The 20,618-nt window shown below is 40.1% G+C and overlaps 1 long non-coding RNA gene across 1 annotated transcript; it reads right to left on the bottom strand.

Moving 5' to 3' along the window:
• Positions 1 to 1,123: 1,123 nt before the first annotated feature.
• LOC133483615 (uncharacterized) lies at positions 1,124 to 20,550 on the bottom strand. The gene is made up of 3 exons (XR_009790159.1): positions 20,499 to 20,550; positions 1,523 to 1,622; positions 1,124 to 1,432 (listed from the first exon to the last, which is right to left on the bottom strand). It is a non-coding gene; the product is annotated as an uncharacterized LOC133483615 (long non-coding RNA).
• Between the last annotated feature and the right edge of the window lie 68 nt (positions 20,551 to 20,618).

Genomic DNA, 20,618 nt, shown 5'->3' with positions numbered 1-20,618 from the left:
CTGGCAAATTGTCAGCCGTGCAGTCTTTAACCATAGAGCTGCAGGAAGGAGTCTTCCCCTCTTTCAAATTAAATGACAGTGCATACATCACTTTTATTGTGGCGCTGATTTATTCAGGTCTCAAGTTAGTGAATCATTACCATCACATTTAACACCAAGGAGCATGTGGAGGTATGCTTGGAAAGCTAAAAGAACAGCACGATTGATAAATGCATGCTTTAGACATGGCTGATACGTTGGAGTATAAATTATAGTCATAAGTAGGCTTTACATGATCAGGATTTTTGGGGCCGATCACCGAGTTTAAAAAAACGATAACCGATCACCGATCCGATCACAAGATGGAGCAATGTGTCTATTTAAATGACTTGTTAATTTACTGTTTATACTTGTGTACTGTATACTGAGTATCTTAAAGTATTCATTCGCTCGTCCAGTGATTCCCAGCCAGTGTGCCGTGGCACATTAGTCTGCCATGAGCAATCCTCTATTTATGCCAGTGAGGTATAGTGACAGAAAGAACAAATAAATGCTCTTCTATTAGATGGCAGGAAGGACATACAGTAATTACTGTGTATCTATTGTTTTGTGACATGTTTGTTGGTATGCCGAGAGATTTTCCAATTGTAAAATATGTGCCTCTGCTCCATAAAGGTTGGAAATCAATGCTCTAGTCAGATCATGTTGTCTGACATAGTGCATTCATGAAAGACCAAATTTGTCTTGTAGTCTGATCCACGCATTACATGTTGTCTGTCTCAGACGTGTTGTCTATCCCACACCGCCACGTTTAAAAAAAAAAAAAAAAAATTTTAATAACTTTGTTGGTCGTCAGATATTTACAGTAATACGTCCAAAGACACGCGACAAGGCTAAACATAAACTAGCTTTTGAATTCAACTATACTGTACACGATGGCGACGCGGAGTAAATGTCTTTTGCGGATTGATCGGATCGGCAAATTATGACATTAAAGCTGATCAGGTGATCAGCATAAAATGCAAATTATCGGTAGATACCGATCAAGCCGATCAGTCGGTGTAAAGCCTAGTCATAACAGAATAAAATCATATGAGATAAGATAGATAGATAGATTCTTGGGAGAATAAACTCATACTATCAGGACAGTAAAATCTAAATTTTACGAGGATAAAGTTATGCGACACGGTGGACGACTGCTTAACACATCTGAGGACCTGGGTTCAAAATCCAGCCTTGCCTGCGTGGGTTTTCTCCAGTTACTTTTGTTTCCTCCTACATCCCCAAAACATGCATGGTGGGCTAATTGAAGACTCTAAATTGCTGTGGTGTGAATGTGAGTCTGAATGGTTGTTTGTTTACATGTGCCCTGCGATTGGCTGGCGACCAGTTCAGTGTGTACCCCGCCTCTCGTCCAGAGTCAGGTGGGCTAGGCTCCAGCACGCCCGCAACCCTAGTGAGGATAAGCGGTACAGAAAATGAATGCATGAATAAATTAATAAAGTTATCATTTACAAAACAAAAATATAAATGCAAGGCACACCTCCAAGGCACACCTGTGCAAATTTCATGATGTCTAATCAGCATGTTGATATGCAACCCCTATGAGGTGGATGGATTTTTCTCAGCAAAGGAGACGTGCGCTATAACACAGATTTAGACAGACTTGTGAGCAATGTCTTTTGTGGGCATAGAAAAGTCTTTGAATAAAGATCATGAAAAATATGAATGGAAAACAAAAGTGTTGTGTTCATATTTTTGTTCAGTATATTAGGAAAAAGACATGAGAAAAATGTCAAAATAATATAACAAAAATGAAAAATGCAGCAATTTTAGGAGAAATTTTTTTTTAACAAAGTTGTAATATTATGAGAAAATGGTTAAAATCTTAGGAGAATAGACTCATTTTACAAGAACATAGTCAAGATGGTGATATAAGGAAATTATTGCAATATTACGTCACTTTTTTTTATTAGAAAGGCACATTTTCAAGAAGAAGTTTAGAAGAATAGGTCTAATTTTATCAGAATAAAAAGAATGTGAGAAAAACTATTCTCACAAGAATTAAGCCTTTTTTCTAAATAAAAACTTTTAACCTTACATAATTAAGCATGTATTTTTTTCCAATCTATTATCAAAATTGTAAGCGTAAACATTTACTGCTGTTAAAATGAGGACTGGTGATGATTTGATCACTTGAAACAGTATTTTTTTTCTTTTTAGTGTGGCTCAAATACTCATTCGTAGGTGACTCAGTGATAATAACAATAAATATTTGAGGCGTTAAATATCTCCAAGCAGAAAATGAAAGGGTTACTGTTGAGTCTTATCTTTCTGTGTGCAAGAAATTACTTTTTTTTTTTTTTTTTTTTATATCATGGAGAGTGGAAACTGATGAACTAAATGCAGTGCAGAAGGTCTTCTAAGCAGAGCGAGAGATTACCTTCCTCGATTATGCAGTCATTTCAAAGAGTGGTAAAGGTTAATGATGAAAGGAGGGCCGCCGTCTGTGGTCTAAGGTCTCATACTGGCAGAAAGGGGATCGCTCACTAATGTTTTATAGGAATAACTCAGCACCCGAAACGGTCTCTATGCTTTCTGGATGTTGGTTCCTTGGATTGCCTTGTCCAATTAAAAAGAAGCTATTGGACCAGAAGGCCCGCTCAGCTGGCAAGGCCGGAATATTTCTTTTCATTACCAGTCCTGATGCTGTTTTTCTTCTACCACTCACCTTATGTTCTTAGTGCCTGCCCTTTTGTGTTTCAAAGCTTCAAGCCTAATATTAGCAGACCTTTGCCATATTGTCCACCTGTAATTAACCTACATGCTTTGTTAGTACCTTCTTCATCTCATGTCCGACTGTCCATAGATATATTCCATCCATCCATTTTCTACCGCTTATCCGAGGTCGGGTCACGGGGGCAGTAGCTTTAGCAGGGACGCCCAGACTTCCCTCTCCCCAGCCACTTACTCCAGCTCTTCTAGGGGGATCCCGAGGCGTTCCCAGGCGAGCCGAAAGACGTAGTTTCTCCAGCGTGTCCTGGGTCGTCCCCGGGGTCTTCTCCCGGTGGGACGTGCCCGGAACACCTCACCAGGGAGGCGTCCGGGAGTCATCCGAATCAGATGCCCCAGCCACCTCATCTGGCTCCTCTCGATGTGAAGGAGCAGCGGCTCTACTCTGAGATCCTCCCGGATGACCGAGCGTCTCACCCTATCTCTATGGGAGAGCCCGGACATCCTGCGGAGGAAACTCATTTCGGCCGCTTGTATCCGGGATCTTGTTCTTTCGGTCACGACCCACAGCTCGTGACCATAGGTGAGGGTAGGCACGTAGATCGGCCGGTAAATTGAGAGCTTCGCCTTTCGGCTTAGCTCCTTCTTCACCACAACAGACCGATACAAAGTCTGCATCACTGCAGATGCTGCACCGATCTGACTGTCAATCTCCCGTTCCATTCTTCCCTCACTCATGAACAAGACCCCAAGATACTTGAACTCCTCCACTTGGGGCAGGATCTCATCCCCGACATGGAGAGGGCACGCCACCCTTTTCCGACTGAGGACCATGGTCTCAGATTTGGAGGTGCTGATTCTCATTCCAGCCGCTTCACACTCTGCTGCGAACTGCTCCAGTGAGAGTTGGAGATCACGGCCTGATGAAGCCAACAGAACCACATCATCTGCTAAAAGCAGAGATGCAATACTGAGGCCACCAAACCGGACCTCCTCTACACCTCAGCTGCTCCTTGAAATTCTGTCCATAAAAGTTATGAACAGAATCCGTGACAAAGAGCAGCCTTGGCGGAGTCCAACCCACACGGAAACGAGTCTGACTTACTGCCGGATATGCGGACCAAACTCTGACTACGGTCGTACAGGGACGAACAGCCCGTATCAGGGGGTTCGGTACCCCATACTCCCGAAGCATCCCCCACAGGACCCGCTGAGGGACACGGTCGAACGCCTTCTCCATGTCCACAAAACACATGTAGACTGGTTGGGCAAACTCCCACGCACCCTTGAGGACCTTGCAGAGAGTGTAGAGCTGGTCCACTGTTCCACGGCCAGGACGAAAACCACACTGCTCCTCGTGAATCTGAGATTCGACTCCCGACAGACCCTCCTCTCCCGCACCCCTGAATAGACCTTACCAGGGAGGCTGAGGAGTGTGATCCCCCTGTAGTTGGAACACACCCTGCGGTCCCCTCTCTTAAAAACAGGGACCACCACCCCAGTCTGCCAATCCAGAGGCACTGTCCCCAATGTCTACGCGATGTTGCAGAGGCGTGTCAACCAGGACAGCCCCACAACATCAGGAGCCTTTAGGAACTCTGGGCGAATCTCATCCACCCCCAGGGCCTCGCCACCGAGGACCTTTTTTTAATGTCATGAATGCTGTCGTTCCTATTAAAACTAAGACAATCTTGAAGTGACCTAGAACACCGTGGAGCACAATGACAGGAAAGACCTTTAAATCAAAGTGTAGGAAAGCAGAAGGTAAGTGGAGAAAAAGTAAACTTCAAATTGACTATGACCACTACAGACAAAGTTTAATTTTAACCAAGACTTAGTCAGGGCTAGACAGCAACACTTTTCTGAAATCATCAGTAAGAACTTCAACAATACACGCACTCTGTTTGCTGTGGTTGACAAGCTCACCCCCCGAATTAGATAGCTCCAGAACTCCTAACAGTAGATAAATGCAATGAATTTGCTTTTTATTTTAGTGGGGAAAAAAATACAATCCATCAGTTTAAATATCAGCACAAATCAACAAAATGATAAAAGGATAATACATCTGAAACCACCGAGGAAAAACTATTACCATGTCAGAATTTGATAGTTGACCAAAAAAACTGTAGAGAAAATGTTTCAGCAGCTGAAACCATCAACGAGTTGTCTTGACTCAATACCATCGGACTTTTTCAAAGCTATTGTGAAGTCTGTGCTAGCTGATTTGCAGCAAATGATCAATTGATCACTTCAGTCAGGCGAGTTACCTAAAGCTCTTGAAGTAGCTGCCATTAAGCCTCTTTTAAAAATAGAACGATGGACACTTCCATGTTAGCAAGCTATAGACCGATTTCAAATCTCCCTTTCATAGCCAAGATTCTTGAGTTATTTTTAATCAAATCAACAATTTCTTGAACTTAAATGGACTTTTTGACAAATTTAAATTAGGTTTTTGAACTCATCACAGTACAGAATCTGCTCTTATCAAAGTGCTAAATGATATAAGGTTGAATGTCAATTCTGGTCTTTTCGTGTGCATGCCTGCATGTTCATGACAATAAAAGGTCATTCTTCTTCTTTTCTTGAGCAACCACCGCTAGTTTGTTGCACGAACCCACCACCTGTTGATTTCTGCCAGGTGTCCACGTTATTGCTAAAACACGATTGCTAATGAATCGACCGCAATAGAACTGTCATTGCGGAGTGATAAATTTGATGTGTTGACATTGCCAAATGTGGGTCTGTGAAACACTTCGAGACTCTTTTGTGATGAAGGGCTATACAAATAAACTTTACTTGTCAACTAGTCAGTTCCCCCCTAAACTTAACTTTGATAACAAGCTACGAAATTCATGGTGAGACTGTCAATGTAACTCTCAATATTGTTTTTTCTTCTTTTCATATCTCCTGTTATGGTTGCTCTTTTCGACTGTCTCAAAAAGCTTTCAATGTGCACTGAAACTGAAGTCAAGTGTGGTACAGTACACTGAGATGCATGACGTCATCCATGACGGTGGTTTCGACGTTTTGTGCGAGGGTATCTAAGTGAAGCAAATGAAAGCCTCTTAAGTACCATCCCAGAACCTATAGTTTTAGTTTAGAGAAGGTATACTCATTTGTCAGGAATCTTTTTCTACAATAATTTGTGTGTCTGTCTCAGTGTACTACGCAACGTGAGAACAAATAAAAAGAAAAGATCCATGTTCCAACAAGCAAACAGGACTAGTTTGCACAATTTGCAGTTTTCTGCAAGCAAATCTTCAACATGAGCAGGCATTTTTGTGATTAAAAACCGCCAGTGATCAAGTCAATCTTATTTAGTACTTGCACTGGTAGCAGAAAATACACAATTAATATGATGCTTTTCTTTTTATGGTGAAGTTGCTTAGAAATTACGTATATATACACACAGTATATATATTCTGACAAACTCAATATTAATCGATAAAATAAATTGTTCACCTTGAGTTCAAAATCCACAAATTGTTTAAACTTGAGATATTTTTTCCCTTTTAGTAGACTTAATATTTTGACGTTACGTTTTTTGTTTTTTTTAAACATACTGTATGTTGCCTCAGTGGCTCATCTCAGCTCTACTTGCCATGGTTCTAGATGATCACTTTTCCACATCAAACAATACAGCGAGAAGCTGTGAAAGCCATGCATCTTTGAACGCATCATTCAGAACAAGACGCTAATGAGGCTCTGCTATATTTACTTCTCAGCATGTAGCTGGCCATGGTAAGGAGAAACATTTTATCCAAAAGGAGACCGAGTACGGCGGATGACTGGTTAGCACATCTGCCTCACAGTTCTGAGGACCCGGGTTCAAATCCGGCCTCGCTTGTGTGGAGTTTGCATGTTCTCTCCGTGCCTGCGTGAGTTTTCTCCAGGTACTCCGGTTTCCTCCCACATTGCGAAAACATGCACGGTAGGTTAACTGACTCTAAATTGCCCATAGGTGTGAATGTCAGTGTGAGCGGTTGTTTGTTTCTATGTGCCCTGCGATGGGCTGATGAGCAGTTCAGGGTGTACCTCGCCACTCGCCCGCAGTTAGCTGTGATATGCTCCAGCACACCCGCGACCCTACTGAGAAGCGGTTCCAAAAATTGATGGATGGATGGAGACTGAGGACAGAATGAAAACAGAGCCCTTCACATGAATCAGTATCCAAGAAGTAGCTCTTGGTTTAAAAAAATGTTGGTGAGTCCAATATAACTCCCTCGTGTGATATTGCTGAATTGTTGCTCATTTGGTTTGGTTTAATCATTAAAGAATACCAAATAAACAACAATAATTTTTAATAAACAGTAATCCGAAAAAAAATATTTTGCAATAAAATTCAATGCAAAAATGTTTTTTATTAAAAATACGATTCTTCGATTTTCTATAGCATAATCAATTCTAAAAAATATTTGATACTGGCAGCCCTACTTACTTCCCACCACTGCTGAATAGATACAGTAGTGTGCAGTACTAGGATAAAAGATACTTTGCACAAAAGTGTCTTTGAATCAGCACACTTGTCCAAACCTCTCCCTAATGACTTTAGACAATTGTTTGTGGTCCAGCCTCCCTTTAGGGGAGATCACCGTCTGCCATCAGCCCGCCTCCCTCTGACCCGTGGCCCATCCGGCCCGGCAGGCCCAGCAGGACAGTCTGGACCTCGGTGCAGCATGTCGGCGCTGGCCCTGCAGGGAGTGACCGGCGCGCTTCAGGTCCTGTCGTGCAGCTACAGAGAGAGCCGGTCACAGCTTCTCTCTGTCGAGGCCGGTCTCTCCTCCTGGTTTGACGGATGACCCACTGCTCCAGGCAAAGGCGCCTCCTCTTCCTCCTATTGTTCTTCCTCCTCCTACTGCAGGTCAAACATGGCCTGGTGTGATAGTCACTGTTGCTATTTTGTTTTTCATAGAAATCTGCCATTTGTAGGCTGTTGTTCAATGGACTCTATGCACGCAGTACTTCCGTGTCCAATGTAACGGTGGCATATTGACATGCGGTTGGCATATACAGTACATTCATGGCAACAACATGGGAAACAATTTAGCTATTTTAGGAGGGAAAAAGTTCAGAGAAAAAGTCAAAGTTACAATAACAAAAGATGTGCAGTTCCGAGAAAAAAGCCATAAAGAATAAAGCCATTATGATATGAGGAAAAATTTAAAGATCACCTTTACAGGAAAGACATGTAAGCAGGAAGAATTGTAACTGTTATGAGAACTAAGTCGTGAAGCCTGAATAATTTGTCTTTCTGAGAAAAAAACACCACGCCTGTTATGAACTGAATGGAACACATGCGGACCAAACCGAAACAGCCAAACCGAACCATTTGGACGGTTTTCAAAAACCAAAAAACCTATTGCCCCTGCGACCCAACATCTGATAAGTGGAAGAAAATGGATGGATGGATGGATGGATATATACACACCATTCATCTAGCCATACTGTTAAATTACCACCTCTCTGGCAGTGTAATTGAAAACAGATTATCGTGGTAAAGGAAAAAGCACTTACAATGGCCTCCATTTTGATCTCATTCAACTGTGAAAGTGTACCTAATATTGTGGCCGAAGAGTCTACAAATATGTGTATGTATTGCCAGAGTTGGAGTTACATGTAATCTAATGGGAGACAAGTCCCCAGGAAGCACACCTGAGTGCTGATGAAGTGACAAAAAAAAAAACTGTGACAAAAAACAATTAAACGTGCAACCATAAATTTGATTCTTCAGACGCTAGTGAGAGACTGCCAGCAATGAAAATGTGCAAAAACACTTGAAATTCTTTCATTTATCTGTCTGTTTACCAAAACATTAAGTCCTGACTTTAGCTTTGCCAACACAATCCTTTGGCAGCTGCCAGCACTTGTCATGTTGAACGAATTTTGGGAGAGAAAGCCATGAATACGATCAGATCTTTTTTTTTTGGTCTACGCAAACGCTGGTGGGATACATCACTTTCAGTCCAAGGTAACAGATTTTGTCTGTTTAGCAGCTTGCGCGAAATGTTTTTTTGAATCCATTGCTTGGTGTAAAAAGCTGTGCCAATAAAGGTATAATTTGTGAAGCATTTCTGTGTACAAACACAAGCCAGAGAAAGGATTCCCCCCCAATTTACAATATCTGCTACTGCGTTAGACCAACATTAAAAAGGTAAAACAATAAAATAAAATAACCAGGAAAACATTGCGCTACTCACAAAAAGTTAGGCCAGTTACACACACACATACAAAGAAAATCAGGCTTTTTTTCGTCCCAAAATTCCCCCTTCCTGACCAAGGACGACATGCACACTACATGTCAAGACAGTTTAGCAATTTTCCTAGATTATCCGTAGTTCTCCTGTTAATTACTATTCATCCTCCCTTTGTAATATCAATATTTGACGGAAGTGCGCTCCCATGGAGGTGATGAGTATTGACTCTTATGCTTCCTTGACCACAGACGCGAAGCCAACTTTCACCTCCGCATCGTTTTTAGCTGCGTTAGCTCCTCGGTAACTGGGGCGGCCCAAAATAGAGTGCAACAAGCATTCCCTGATATGAACAGCAGAAAGTAGGGAAGTTGGGTGACTGTTCAATGTGGATGCCTTGTTTTGTTTTGTTTTTACAATATAGTGTACACAACGGCTTGCTGGCTGCATTTTTTGCTTTCATCATCACAACATCCTGTTTTGGCCGTCTTCTTTCAGTGACAAAAGTCTTCGGACAAAAGTGCACTTTTGTGGGAAAAAAATAAAATAATTAATTAACCGAATTTTGGGTGCATCCATAATTATTTGTGTTTTCACACAGCACTTCATCACCTAGCCAACCAATTACAGAATACTTTTTCCGCATGCACATCGTCAAACACAACCACGTCTGCACGTTTACCGTATGTGCCGGTTATCAAAACCTATTGCTGACAATGCTGTCGGCTAATGATCTGTGCAAACAATGTGGCTTTGACATGATAGTGCGCTGTATTGGGGCAGTATCATGTAAATTAGCCGAACTGTTGGGACACAATTCGGGAAAATTCAGAATGGCTGCATTGCAAACATGTTCGGAATTAGGCAGCCAACAAAAGATATACCGTACTTGGTTGTTTAATTTCACACTTGATGAGGTGGGCAAGCACACCAGAGACCAAACTATTTGTATACAAGCAATTAAAAAGTCAATTTTCCATAATATTTCCTCTTTAACGTCTGAATTAAGATGCTCAGGCGTTGCCTTGCTCAAAAGCACCTCAGCCGTGAATGCAGGGGGAAAACTTTAATCATATCAATATTTAATCTGCCACTATGATATATTGGAAACTGTTTTGAATTTCAAATCAGACAGCAAAAAGATTACATTCCCTCTACAGGTCCTGTCAGAGCTGAGGGCGATTGTGCACACACTGGAACATGTGTGACTTTTGCTATTTTCAATTTCCGTCTGGTAGAAAATGATATCAGATGAGTTTTCTAAGTTGTTGAGCATTTGTGACATGATATGGCTTAGTGTCTTTTTCCCCTATCATTTCCTTTCTGGAGCTCTGCCATTGCAACCTGCTACAGAACTCTCAAGCTATCTTTACACATATCAGACAGGCAATATCAAGCGTTTTCCTGGTGCTTGCCGTGGTCCTCGCCATTCCGCAGATTACCCATTTTACCAGCAGAGCCTCCAACCGTGCATGGGAATTATTTCATGTCACGTTTCAGAGATGGGGGGTGTGATCTAACATAATGGACGTGGTGGGCAATCCGAGGGAAAAAAGAAGAAAAACAATATATATATATATAAAAAGCAAAATCATTAACAGTACCATTAAATATGGTATAATAGAGGGTTGTCAATCTTTAGATAACTGAAATAATTGCCGACCACGGCCAGCAAAGTGATCAGGCTAACTAGACGGTCTGTCACATTTGATATTTGTATTATTTGCCTTGTCGCTGCCTAGTGTAGACTTGTGTGTAGTTATTTACGTGGAATTTGGTTGTCTGCCCATGCGGGTGGTTTCACACAGTCATATCGGATATGTGTCAGCTGAAATTATTATTATTTCCGTCATGTTGTAATGTTGATCTGACCTAAACTTATGTCAGTGGCCAATCCTTGAATGCCCCCTAGAGGTCATTGATGTTTTAACTTTTGTCTAAAATGCGAGAGAATAATTTTGAGCTGGGATGGTCTCCAGCACGCCCGCGAGCGACCCTAGTGAGGACAAGCGGTACAGAAAATGGATGGATGGATACAGTCCTACACAAGTATATGGAATAAATGAACAAGTCATGTAAATGGACGCATTGCTCCATATTGTGATCGGATCGGTGATCGGCCCCAAAAATCCTGATCATGTAAAGCCTAATATGTGTGTGTGTGTGCGCGCGCGCGTTTCTATCAAACTTTCAATAAAGATCTTGACCCCCAAAAAATACAGTGGTGCCTTGAGATACGAGTGCCCTGACTTGGAGGTGGGGGAAACACAGGAGTTGGTGTATTACATCATCATGGCCTGAAAAAAGCCATAACTGGGCGAAGTAAGACAGATCATTAGAATCATTCAACAAAAGCCTCGCGAAGCTCTTAAATATGAGATGCAACTCTATCAGGGGGAAGGTCTGGCAGACTCAACACCGGAACACAATCCCAGGCTGACGTTCTGACAGTCAACAGCTGACAGGCGGCTCGCAGGGCAACAGGGTCCACGTCAGAACGTATCAGTTTCAAACTGACAGGTCGGGCAAGAAAGAGCTTGCTAAAGTGACCCAGTATGAACAAAGAAAAAAAAATACAATGCAGTAATATAATATGTTTACACAACAGTAGAGAAAGCAAAATTACAATTATGACTGAAACCATACTTTGAATAATATGTCCAGACTCCAAGACAAATGTGTCCTGGCTGGTCCGCAATATTAAACGCAATTAACATACTGCAGATGATCTGGGTGGGATCTGCCGGATTTCAGCCAGTACGCCATCCAAGTGGGTTCATAGTGATTATTTTAAATGAAAAGGTCGTTTCTGCCTAATTTAAATTATGTTAACACTTTTATAAAAAGGGGAAATACATACAATTAATCCAAAAATAATTAATACCCAAGCTAAATAGTGATTTAAAGTCATTTTGAATACAATAAAAATGTAATGAAAAAAATATTGGCTAATTTTTTACGTTTTGATAAAAATGAAGAATAAGTATGAAGAAAATATGCCACAAAAATGTAGTCACAGTTTAAATAATTTTGTGTTTAATGTAATTGGTTGTAAAGTCAAATTCAATAGTTTAAACATTTTTGGTTTAGTGTGTAAAATACATTTTCATTCAAAGTTGAGTGTATATGAGCTGAATGTCCGTTGGGGTTTAGTTATTTCGATGAAACTACCTTGCTGATAATCTTGAGACATGAATAGAGTGCTTGGATCGGAGACCTCATCCAATAAATAAGGACTTGTGGGGGCAAATTAGCGGATGTAATGAATGAGGACCTTTTGTTCAAAGCTTCATTTAAAGTAAGGACAGAGACTTGGTGGAATACAAAAGGAGGTCAAAGTAGTTAAAGTTTGTCCCACCGGCCGCTGGTAGAGAGAAAGAGAGGCGCTAATGACCCCGATTAAAACTGAGTGTCTTTGTGAACTTTATAGTCTTCTCCAGTTGACGCTCCAGAAATAGATGACGCACACTCAAGGCTGGGCATTTCATATTTCCATATAGCGTTAAGGTGACTCGAAGTGGCAAATGTTCCAGGTTAAAAATAAATAGATCATGCATGCAAATGTGAAAAGAGCATGAACGATTAAATTGATTTTGTTAATGGTTGCAAGTCAAGCATTTCCTAATCCCAATTTGGTCAACAAACACTATGTGAATATGTACAGTACATATAGATATGTATATTTTTCCTTTTTTCCCCCCCTGTGTTTTTGAGATCAGAACTAGAAATGTCAATGTCAATCAATCACATACCATTATTTTAGCAAGCAGAAGCTAAATAAACAGTTAAATGCGACTTTCAACTTGCCACAGCGAGTTGCTCTCATGATTTGTTTGCCATAGATTTCTGCAGGAGCCACGCCATCAGCATGAGAGGCAGCAGCATGTACCACTAAACTACGAGCGCTGAATAGCCAAACAGCATGTAGAAAATATAATCCGTCGTAAGAGGAATACCACGTGACCAAAGCCAGAAAACAGGTTAGCGAATTTCCTGTGTATGCTGCAATAACGAGCATAACTAAAGGTTGATGACATGATGGTTTGATGCCACGGCTCTGTATTTTCAGAAAAAAAGTGGAATACATGTATTGTATATTATTTATTTATACCAATATGATATGATATTGTATATGTAAACACGGACAACGGCTAAACATTAGATATTCTCATCTTTGGTAGCTCTTTTAGACATCTCGTGTAAAACAGAAGACACTCCAGACCTTCCAGGACAAAGTTCCTTACAGGTACTTTGTCCTGGTTCCACCATTTACTTGCGCCAGAAGGAAGTGCTTTGACCTGTTTTGCCGAATGTGGAAGTCGCTTGCGTATATACCCTATTCCTAATGACTGGCTTGACAATAAGAAGCCAACAATTGGCACATTTCACAACACGATACAACTATAAATTTCAGTATTCTGACAAAGCAACCACAAAGTTTCAATTTTAAATGTGTTCTTACAATAATTTTTAAATTCCAGCAATAAAAACATCACTGGGTGACACCATTGCTACGCAAACGCTTTCCTGTTCCCTTCGTTGTCAGGTGACTCCATGGATGAGTAGTTTTACTCTAATTTAGTTTAATTTTACAGTGGGTGTTGTATTTGTTACACTTGTATGACAGTTTGAAACAGTGAAATCTTAAAAGACTGCCTGCACAGTTAAAAAAACAAAAAAACAAAAAAAGCTACTTCATGAACCTGGAACTAATTAACTTACTTTACATTATCTCCTATGGGATATTTTTGTTTTGAAATAAGAACAACCTGGAAGTCAACGGGCAAGATGCAAACACATTTGTCTTCCCCTGAAAATTCACTGTTCAAGATGGTTAGAAATCAATTGGGAAAAAAATAAACGAAAGCCTTCACCATTTCATGCAAGTGGCTTGGCTTATGTTTGGCCTTTTGGGAAATGGTTAAAAGCGCAGCTTTGTGCCGTGTGATTTGTTTTTTCACTTTGAAGAAGGCGTGCAGTGATCTCTGACACTAGGGAGGAGAGTAAAGACTAAATAAATAGGAAAATGTTTATAATAGATGGAGGAGATCACGTGAGCTGCATAAAAATAAACGTTCGCCTGCAATACGACTCCTATCTAAATAATGACAACAATGCTATTCAAACAAAAAGCAAAGTAGTTGAACATATTTAAATTGGCTGATTATAGCCGGTCCAATTATGCAAATACCATCACGACATGCAAAGTTTCATTAATGAAAAGTAAAATCTGGGATTTTGTCAATTTACATTGTACGAGAAACCCAAATTGCCTTTGCTAATTGATGTGTTTTGATAGATGCAAATGAACAGATTATTTTGAAAATAATGAATTATTAATCACAATCAAGCACGCTAACAAGCGTGATTTATTAACTGATTTCTCCATACCACATTTGTCAGTGCTCGTTGCATGCCAAGCTGTATTTTAATGATGCTGTCTGTCCCAATCAATGTCAAAGCATTCCTGTAGAGGAAAAAAAAAAGTCACTAATTAACCTATCATTGTGCTGTGCTCTCTGTTGCAAAATCTGCATTCCAGTACCATAATAAATCAGTGATACAGTGGGCAATCTTCATTATCATGGTTGACACAAGAAAGGCTGGTATATAGTTAAATTGTAATCTCAGAAGTTGTGGATGAAGCCCATTCTCCATTAGGCCAAGCATTTCCAGCTCAGTTAAGTATGGCCACAACCGTTTCACACAGTACATTGTGTTTGCGTGCTGAGAATTTTTTTTCCATGTAATTATAGTTAACTACATGGAGACCCAGTGGGCCCCCAGTGCGTGGATATCTACAGGCGTTTGAAAAGCCACAATGTGACATTAGTGAACCGTCTAATTAGACGAGATACAAACTTGCCACTGCATCGGGAACGGGGAACAATGCAAGACAAGATCTGATGACCCTGGCCAGCCACAAACATTTTTGCTCAATTACCATTTAGAGGGTTCATCTAGTGACATAAATATCGCATGAAAACTGGAAGCAGGTAAGAACAATCACAACTTGCAGAAAAAAATGGATAGATCAATAGAGAGAGTGATAGATCAATAGAACACAGAAGTTGGACGATAAAAGACGGGAAAGGAGGATGATAGGACTGTACGATTGTTGGGTCGGCGGAATGCTTTCCCTGTGACTCAAACAGCAAAAACTCCCTTTCACAAAAATGAAAACAATTGTGCACCGTCATAACTGTGGCTGTTTTTCGAGCTTGTTCGTCAATTTGTCGGTTAACAATCCACTTTGTGGTTCATGAGAATGATGTACCATGTTAGCATGGGATGGACAGCACTCAACCATTTGCAGTCCAGTGAGGGGTGGCAGTTCCAACAGCAAAAAGAGAAAATTAATTATCCATCAGTTAATCTGCAGCATTGTCTACATTGCTTACCCTGTACAGGGTCACGGGTGAGCTGGAGCCAATCCCAAATGATTTCGGGCGAAAGGCAGACTAGACACTGGACTGGTCGCCCGTCAAGATGAGAAAATTAATTACAGTGGTGGCTTGAGATACAAGTGAGTTTTTCGAGATTTGAGCCGTCGTTTACTTTGACTTGCCAGCAAAAATTGGAGAGTCGTAAAATGTATGGAAGCAGTGAACTCATCTGAGCTCCCTTCACAACAAGAAGCAGCAGTTTGGCATAGTCAACAAATCTTCAAAAAAAGAGGCTTCAACTGTTTAATGCCACTCCGAGTTAAAGTTTATTGTCAAACTAAACATAAAACAAAGAGAATTAAACCTTGTGTGTTTTGGGGGGGGGAAACCCATGACTTTGCCTTTAAATCCGCTGGCTTAATCCTTAAACATAAAGGGAAACGCCAAAGATAGGCTAATAAATAGCATCGATATGTTAGTGTCATAATGCTTAAAAGAACAGATGTTTGAACACAAATAATGCAGCAGCACATGTAGACAGACAATAAACCAATACTCACAGGCATATATTATTTATTATCCACGATGAACGACTAATATTACTGCAGTTTACGGAGTCCCTTATGGTTGTTGAGTGAAACTGTTCTTTGTTTGTCTGCATGACTGTATCATACTGCCTCCCGGAGGGCAAGCCGTGCACACCAGGAGCCCCAATGAATTAATCATAAAGCACAAACAGTTTAAATCTTTACATTCTATTTAATTATTTGTTTTTGTTTTTTTGGAGGGGGTGGATGGAACAGATTCATGGCATTTCTGTTCATTTCAATTTGGGAAAGATGATTTGAGCTACAAGTATTTTGACTTACGATTGTGGTCACGGAATAAATTAAACTCGCATCTCAATGCACCATTGTGTTCAAAATAATAATAACAAAATGCTGTATTTTTGTTAGCAACGATTATAACTCAAAACAGTGGAGAGAAAATACATCGAGATTTTCCAATTTTCAGCTTCGCAATGAAATTTAATGGCGTTCTGCTCACATGTGCCAAGCTTCCACATTTCATGGGAAACAATACCGCTTTCCTTCACACTTTCACACTTGGCAGAGGTAAAAAGCAATCAAAGGAGACGGTGATGAGGTTGATAGATGCGAAAAAGAAGTTCAGGCTCCTTTGAGCAAAATGAAAAACACAAGTGAGTGGCAGTGACCTACATAGACGGGTTACAGACAGTACATTTAGTCTATCCATTACCGAGCACCTTCTCTAGTGTGAGAACGGCAGACATATGGCAATGTCAGGACGCAGTAAAAGCCTGTCAGTCTTCATGTGAGATGTTGAAAATCAATATAGAAAAGTAAAATATTGGACATTTTAAAAAGATGGAGCAAACACTAAGCTGCACCTTTAAACACTGATACACTCTGTGTGTCCTTCCTTTGACTCAGCTAGCAATAGGTTGAATACACGATTTTTGGTTTGATCGTCATTTATTTTATATTATTTATTTTTCTACAAAACTTTGTGGGTAAGTTACATTTTAGTGAAGATCTGGATAAATGTGAAGATACAGAAACTAGTTTCTCCGTTTGCCGTTACAAGTCAGTATATGACATGCAAATAGAAGGGTTTTATTCTTAGTAGATGTAGTAATTTCAATAAACGAGGAAGTAGTGTGCTAAATAGGACAAAATAAACATAAGCACAAAAACATGGCTCTGTGATATATTGCAATTACCAAAATATAGTGCTCCAGTTTTTTTTCAATTTTCCCTGGTTCCCTACATGAACAAGCAAGATAAACAAAATGTTTTGTCATTTATGAAATATTCTCTTTTTGCAATTTCAGTCACACAATGGAACTCTTCTGCCCTCCTGTCCTAGAATAAAAACGATAGGGTTCTGTACTTACATTTTATGTTGTTTTACTTAGTCACATTGGAATAACAAACACAAAAACAAAATGTTTACCTTTTGTTCATCTAATTATATTCCTTTTCCACAGACTGAGTTACGATTGAGTCTCCATCCTAGAATCAAAAACAGTACGATTCTGAAGTCTTAGGTCCCTCACTATGGACTAGAAAGTAGCCTGCTAACTAACAAATGGATAAACAAAACGTGCCTCTCCACAATCTTTACATTTGTTTTTTCCTAATTTTGCCATTTGAGCAACGATGGGACCATTCCTCCTGTCTCAGTTTAAACAAATACTGTATTGGACATTCCTTTAGTATACACGTTCGGCGCGAAAAACTCAACTTGCGTTTGTTAACGGTTCAACCTTAGATGACATACTCTCTATACTGTCACTGTAGTTATTTTTGTAGTCACAGTTCTAAAAAGGTGTACAATTAATGTTTAATTTTAACCACTTGCATGTTTCTGCATTTGAAAAGCTTTTTTGATATCAGCTCCAACGAGTGACATCAAACATGTAGCAACGCAAAGAACAACAAAAGTCACTTTATTTGCGAGCATAACGGGACTGTGTTTGTGGTTTCTTTTGTTTTGATCGCAATAAATAATTAAGACCATGCTGCGTTTGAAGTCAGATGGCTGCAAACATGCGAATGATTGTTACGCCATGAGGCCATCCTGAAGCTAATTAAACTCAACACAAGATACCTTCTTGATCCCATAATAGCTCGCCTGTTTAGGTAAACAAAACATCCAGGATGACACCTTGTATTGCAGCTAAAGATGCAACTTCAATGTGTTTCTATTTAAAACCAAACATCTGTGGGTCTGATAGAAACATGGACACTTCCTGGGATGATTAAAAAAATTCACCACCACTTATTACTATGGTGACTTTTAACACAAATTGACATACTCATTTAAACCTAGGATAAAGCATGACTTCAGTTTTCCTCATCCTTATTGATATGCAAATGTGTCTTAAACTGACCACTACATGAACTGTGAATTGTTAAATTTATGAACACCATTATAACTTTTTACCATGTGTTAACCTCACAATTCAAATTTACTCCAGGTTCTTATACATGTTTCTAAACTCAAAAATTCTACCTTTTCTTTGTGCTTTCTCCCCTGCTAGTTGCTCTTCACTTTTATGGATTCCTGTCTTAAAGCTCTTTATTAGATTATTCCGTTAAAACATCCACAGTCATAAATCGAAAGCACCTTTCAATATAATGCACTCTGGCATACAACACCAGCGTACCCGCGTTCAATAATGAACAAAGTATTGATATTACTTTCCTGACTGACTCAAAAAATAATAATAATAATAAATAAACTATGTATGGGCTTTGAAAATGTAAGGATCTCATTACATTACTTAGAGTTTTCCATGCAGAAGTTGTTCAGCCTGGATGAAGATCACTTTTGAATTTATGGCTTGCTGTGTTCTTTATTCAAAATGGATATATTATGCTCATTGGACTGAATAGTAAAGAAATAGTTAGTTCTTGGTCATATTTTTGGTCTGTTGCAGCAACATTCTGAAAAGATATAACGTCCATCTATCCTCTATTGCATTTGTCTTTATTTGTGACAGATTGGGGGTGATCTGGAGCCTATCCCAGCTGGCTTTGGGCGAGAGGCGGAGGTGTACACCACAACTTAGTGGTGGGCAGATCGATCCAAAATGTAGCCAATATCGATACCAAGTCGGTATTGGATCGTATCGATACTAGCCTGAAAATATTGATACAGTTGTTTCAGTTTAACTCTTGCATGCACTGCTTTGGTTTCATCAAACAGGCGATGCCAGAATCGCCGTTTCTGTCTCAGCACGGAGCTTTGCTCCTCATCTGCCCTCTCGTGTTTCGATGTTGTGCCGTCACATGACTTAGCAGCAGTCATCGACGAACGCGAGCAAGCAACCCGCTGTCTCTGCCTGCCTACTAGCACAGCACACACACATGCACTCACAGGCACACACACACACACAGACACACACACACACACACACTCACTCACACGTGTGCCATCCACAACACTGTAAGTCGACATATTTGCAACAAGGCTGTAAGGTAGTGTGGCAACACCACAAATGCATACAAACACATGCAAAACCACGCCAAAGCAAACAATGACCTGCAGAAACGGAGAGAGGGGTCTGGCAGTGACCCCCGTAGCGCCACTGCCAGACCCCCAATTCATGCCAATGTTATTGGCAGAAGCTTTTCAGCATGCCATAGAATATCCAGGTGTGGATAATAATGTTGGAAGTAATATTCTATAATTATCCATCCATCCATTTTCTGTATCGCTTATCCTCACTAGGGTCGCAGGCGTGCTGGAGCCTATCCCAGCTATCTTTGGGCGAGAGGCGGGGTACACCCTGAACTGGTCGCCAGCCAATCGCAGTATTTTATCATTAGTTAAAATTAATTTTCTAATTTATAAACTGTGTATTTGTGACTTTAGCCAACTCAAAAAGTATCAGTTATGCTAAGACCTTTATGTAATACATTGTGTGCAATACCATGGAATTTACATTAAAATGTTAAATGAGTTAAGTCACAGACAAAATGTAAACAATACCTTTCTTAAACAAAAATTTGTAAACAAAACATTTGTAAATAAACAGTTATTTAGTAGTTTATGCATCTTTTAATTTTTGAAAAATATTGGCATCAGTGATACTGGCCCTTTATTACTTGGTATCGGGTCGATACCAAAATGTGCAGTATCGCACACCACTACCACAACTCGCTGGTCAAGACACGAACCACCATTCCCAATGACATTCATAGTATGAATGAGAGTATGAATTTCATACCTACGGGTAATATAGAGTCTTCAATTTTGGAATGTGGGAACACGCTGCAAGAACATCAATAATCTTCACACTGATAGGAGCGGTTCGAACACCGAATCTCAGAACTGTGAGGCAGACTTGCTAACCTCTAGGACGCCATGTTACCTAGAAAAGTGACGGGGATTTGAATACGTAAAGTGAGAAATGATTATTTGGCAATACCATTTTTGTGTCACTGCTGTACAATCAAAGTAAACAGGCGTGCTTATTGGTGGGCCTATACAAACAAGAAATGCACTATGACGCACTCAAAAGGACGTAATGTTTGACGTCATAGCATAGGTCAGCACTTAACGCACACACACACACAAAGGTCATGCTCACACGTTCTTCACCCTTTACCTTTGACAAATAAAACAATCTTAGTGTATCTCCCCAAAATTATGCTTAAATTCGTATAAATAAACTTACCAGTACGACGTAGTTCTTGCGGTCATTGTGAACCGTCACTGATTGGTGCAACCGTGCCTGTAACAACATCTCTGATTGGCGCTTTTTCATTGGCTGACGCGTACCTTCTTTTTTTTTTTT

This window comes from Phyllopteryx taeniolatus, chromosome 9 (genome assembly GCF_024500385.1).
Source record: "Phyllopteryx taeniolatus isolate TA_2022b chromosome 9, UOR_Ptae_1.2, whole genome shotgun sequence".
Taxonomy (NCBI): domain Eukaryota; kingdom Metazoa; phylum Chordata; class Actinopteri; order Syngnathiformes; family Syngnathidae; genus Phyllopteryx; species Phyllopteryx taeniolatus.
The sequence above is the reverse complement of the archived record's forward strand: the minus strand, read 5'-3'. Positions and strand labels throughout refer to the sequence as shown.